At 41.2% G+C, this 5,220-nt stretch overlaps 1 non-coding gene across 1 annotated transcript; it reads right to left on the reverse strand.

The window, feature by feature from the left end:
• Positions 1 to 310: 310 nt before the first annotated feature.
• LOC133807717 (small nucleolar RNA R71) lies at positions 311 to 417 on the reverse strand. The gene has a single exon (XR_009879615.1). It is a non-coding gene; the product is annotated as a small nucleolar RNA R71 (small nucleolar RNA).
• Positions 418 to 5,220: the final 4,803 nt, after the last annotated feature.

A 5,220-nucleotide genomic window follows, 5' to 3' on the forward strand; every position in this document is an offset into this window, starting at 1 on the left:
TCCTCTTACTGTTGCGGCAAATAATTTGGAGATAAAACCCTCAATTATTCTGATGGTACATAATTGTGTACAATTTGGGGGGTTACTAAATGAGGATCAAAATCTCCATTTCACAAACTTTTTAGAGCTGTGTGCGACATTCAAAATGAACGGGGTGAGTAATGATGCTGTAAGATTACGATTATTTCCATTTTCACTAAGAGACAGAGCTAAGAGTTGGTTGAATTCATTACAAGCCAACTCTATAGTTACTTGGGAAGACTTGGCTCAGAAATTCCTTGGTAAATATTTTCCTCCTACGAAGTCAGCCAGAATAAGAGGAGAGATTAATAACTTCCATCAGCTAGATGGGGATTCTTTATATGATCCATGAGAACGTTTTAAAGAGTTGTAAAGGAAATGCCCACATCATGGAATAGAAAATTGGTTGATGGTTCATCCATTTTACAATGGTTTGGGGGGAAATACAAGGACAATTATTGATGCAGCGTCGGGAGGAGCGTTTATGAGAAAAAATGCTAATGAAGCATATGAATTATTGGAAAAGATTGCCATGAATAACTATAATTGGCCTACTAAGTGTGAGAATAAGAAAGTAGCAAGAGTCTTAGAAGTTGATCCATTTGCTTTATTGACCGCTCAAGTGGCATCTCTAATCAAACAATTACAACAGAATAACCTCATTGCACAAGCAATGTAGATGCAGAATGTCGTGAGTTGTGAGATTTGTGGGGGATCGCATTCGTATGAACAATGCCCAAGCACAGCTAGTTGCTCAACAGATGTGAATAATATGCCTTTGGAACAGGCACAAGTTATTGGTAACTTTTCAAGACCTGCACCCCACCTACTCCAATTCATATACTCCTACGTGGAAAATCACCCTATTCTGTCTTGGAAAAATAATCAAGGGTTACTACCGCAGTATCCATAGTACCCACCTCAACAACGCCCTCATCAACCGACTTATGGACTACATTCTAGACCATATTATGATCCAAACCCACGCCCATCTCATCCACCACAACCTCCTCAAATGAACCCACCAACAATTCAGCTAGACTAATTAAATCAATTCATGACAGAGACAAGGTCTTCAATAAAGAGTTTGGAGACACAAATAGGTCAATCGGCTGAAATGTTTTCTAGTACACAGCAAGGGAATTTTCCTAGTTCCACAGAGGTAAATCCTAAAGAACAATGTCAAGCTGTCACTCTAAGGAGTGGGACAAAGTATGATGGACCTACAGTGGGTGACAAGGGGAAGAAGACAGAGGATCTACATGTTACTAGTCCAATACAAGAGGAGGTTACTGAAGACCTTCCAAAGATAGAAAAACCAAAATACATCGAGCCTACACCAAGGATTCCATATCCTCAATTGTTTCGAAAGGCCAATCTTGACAAATAATTCTCCAAATTTCTTAAGGTATTTAAGAAACTTTACATTAACATCCATTTTGCAGAGGCTCTAGAAAAAATGCCTAGTTATGTGAAGTTTCTGAAAGAGATATTGTCTAATAAGAGAAAAATGGAGGATTATGAAACTGTTGCATTAATTGAAGAGTGTAGTGCAATTATTCAAAAGAAGCTTCCTCAAAAGTTAAGAGATCCGGGTAGTTTTACTATCCTTGCACCATTGGGAACTTTCATTGTGAGAGAGCTTTATGCGATTTGGGTGCGAGTGTAACGCCCTGGATAGCCAAGACCGCTACACTATGTGTTTATAAAGGTGTGAGACTTGCTAATCAAGTCGTTTATTCAAAACGTGTCATTAGCTAAAGTGTTCTAGGGCTAAAAGACATTTTGGCCGCAAAAGAAACATTTTATAGATTATAAACAATTTACAGAAGGGATCCCCAAAAGTACAACGTTTAAAAGTTGGTTTACAAAATTCAACAGTTAAGAGTAACCATTAGCCATACTAAGGAAAAATACAAGGTTCTGGTCCTCTCGTCCCTGTAATCTCCTCAACCGTGGCAGCTGAGCTGCCTGACATGTACAGTCACCCTACAGAGCTCTCCAATCAGGGTTGATCAATCTTGCCCTTGCCTTTACCTACACCAAGCAGCACCCGTGAGCCAAGGCCCAGCAAGAAAACAACATACACAGCATATACAATATTATCAAACAAATATTCTAATAGCATGTTCAAATATTCAATTCATAGCATATAAGCATACTTCAAGGTACAAATAACTTCATCTATACTTAGATTATTCAACACTCTCATTAATCACATTCATAGCCCAATATAATAATCAATTAACACAAATACTAGGGCTGACACCTTAGGTCGTACCCTTTGTTTAACCCACTGACTCCGGCCCTCTTAAACCGAGCTCAGAGCATAATAAGCTGTTCTCGGATACCAGTGTCCGAGCCGTGCCAATTGCAAAAGTTAACTGTGGCACACTTAGGCCATTGGTTTACAATTTACATGGCATAATACCATTCTTTCAATCATATATATCAGGGAGCCCTTACTCCCATTCAAATATTCAACCGGGTGTAGTTTTCTTACCTTTGGCTTCTAGATGAATTAGTTACGGGCGATACTCCTTGAGTGCGATCCGATCCTTGAGCCCTAGCTTAGCACCTAGTCACAACCATGATGAAGGATACCATTAACAATCTTAAATGAGTTTCTGAACCAAGTTCTAGTCCTCGAAACATTGAACTTCACCAAATATGGTAAAAGATTCAATCCCAAGCACCCTAGGTTAAATTCCCAAGCCTAAAATCTAAAAATCCCAAAATCCCTTAAGGGCCCCGGCATAAGCCATCCATGCCGCGGCATGGCCCCAAACAGAGCCCTCTTAAGGCAAAAAAACAGGTAAGGGCCGCGGCATTCCTTAGGCCATGTCGCGGCCCGCCCTCTTTCCTCAGCACAACTCAACTTCCAAGGGCCGCGGCTCACCAAGAACCATGCCGCGGCCCGACCCTTCGAACCCAGAAAAATCACCATTTTTAACTTTCAAACCTCATGCAAGCTCACTCAAAACCAACCCAAATCCTTAACTCAACTATCCACAAACATCCCACAAGATTACAACAACTCAACCCAGCTGAATCCTAGGCTAGAAACCGATCAAAAACCCATTTCAATTACTGAAACCATCTAACCCAAGAACACAAAACCAGCCATGGAGATACTAGAATTCAACCATCAAACCTTGGATTAAAGCTTACCTCAGCTGCAGAATCACTTCTCCAAGAGTTCCCTAACCTAACTTCAAAGATTCCAGCCTCAAATCCAACCTTGAATACCAAAACCACAACCATTAAAAACTTAGCCATTTTCTCAAAATTCCCAACCATAGAAACGAAAATTCAAAGCTTACCTTGGCTCTATTTCAATCCTTGATCAGTTCCTGAGCTAATCCTCCAGATTATTCCCTTCAATTCCCAAATATTCAGCTTGATTCTCTTGAAAATTCAGAGTTGTTCTTCTTCCTTAAGAGAGAGAAAGTTGAGAGGGTCGGTTTACACTTTCTGTCTAGTATTTTCTAAGTCTGTCCAAGTATATCCTTAGGTTATTAGACTAATCCCAAAGCTCGGGGTACCGGAAACATCCCCGAGGGCAAAATAGTAAATTTCTCCAATATTCCTGCCTAAACTCTCTAACCTCAAATATATCTCCATATATTTATTTCCATCACCCGATAGTCTAAATCACTACACGATACCTAAAATACCCCTGACTTGTCCAAAGTCAATTATAATGCCCCGTTGTGACTTTTCCCGCTATCTAGCCCTAGGATCGCCTCGAGTCGCCGGCTACAGAGTTATCCACATAATAATGTGGTTTCCACATATACAACATATTTATTACATATTATCACATAATATCATCAATTATCATAAAATATCATTTAAGCACTATTAATCACATAATATCACATTCAAATAAATACTATTCACTCTAATCCCATTTATGCCCTCCCGGCACACTAATCAAGGCCCTTAAGCCTTATTAGCGAATTTGGGGTCGTTACAACTATACCCTCCTAATGAGAATTTTGTCATCGAAATTTACCTGAATAGCTCGGGATACTGATCTCGCATCGCTGTCTCTAACTCCCAGGTCGCTTCTTCGACCTTGCTATTCCTCCATAATACTTTCACTAACGGAATTGTCTTATTCCGTAAGACTTTGTCCTTCCGATCCAAAATCTGAACTGGTCGCTCCTCATAGGACAAGTTTGTCTGTAACTCTAAGTCCTCGTACTTCAGCACATGTGTCGTATCAGAAACATACTTCCGCAACATGGAGATATGAAACACATTATGAACTCCTAATAGCGACGGTGGCAAGGCCAGCCTATAAGCCACCTGTCCAACCCTCTCTAGAATCTTAAAAGGTCCAACAAACCGAGGGCTCAACTTGCCCTTCACTCCAAACCTCCTCACCCCTCTCAATGGTGAAACTCGCAGAAACACATGGTCCCCAACCTATAACTCCACGTTCCTACGCTTAGGATCAGCGTAGCTTTTCTGTCTACTCTGTGAAGCAAGCATTCTATCTTGAATCTTATCAATAGCCTCATTAGTCCTTCGAACCATATCCGGTCTTAGGTACCTCCTCTCACCCATCTCATCCCAATGTATGGGTGATCTACATTTTCTCCTATATAACATCTCATAAGGGGTCACTCCAATCGTGGACTGATAGCTGTTGTTATATGAGAACTCAATCAATGGGAGGTACTTACTCCATGAACCCTCAAAGTCAATCACACATGCCCTAAGCATGTCCTCCAATACCTGAATCGTCCTCTCAGACTGTCCATCAGTCTGAGGATGAAAAGTTGTGCTAAACTTCACCTGAGTCCCCATAGCTCTTTGTAGAGCTCCCCAAAACTTGGAGGTAAAGATAGGGTCTCAATCAGATACAATAGACTTTGGAATCCCATGGAGATGAACTATCTCCCTCACATACAGCTCTGCATACTATTCCACTGTATAGGTCGACCTCACTGGTAGAAAATGGGCTGACTTGGTGTATCTGTCCACTATCACCCACACTGAGTCATGAAGTCCAACTGTCCTGGGTAATCCTCCCACGAAATCCATCATAATGTCCTCCCATTTCCACTCTGGGATACCCAAAGGCTGAAGCAATCCCGCTGGTCGCTGATGCTCAGCCTTAACCTGCTGACACGTCAAACATCTAGCCACATACTCTACCACGTCCTTCTTCATCTCGGGCCACCAATA

This window comes from Humulus lupulus, chromosome X (genome assembly GCF_963169125.1).
Source record: "Humulus lupulus chromosome X, drHumLupu1.1, whole genome shotgun sequence".
NCBI classification, from domain to species: domain Eukaryota; kingdom Viridiplantae; phylum Streptophyta; class Magnoliopsida; order Rosales; family Cannabaceae; genus Humulus; species Humulus lupulus.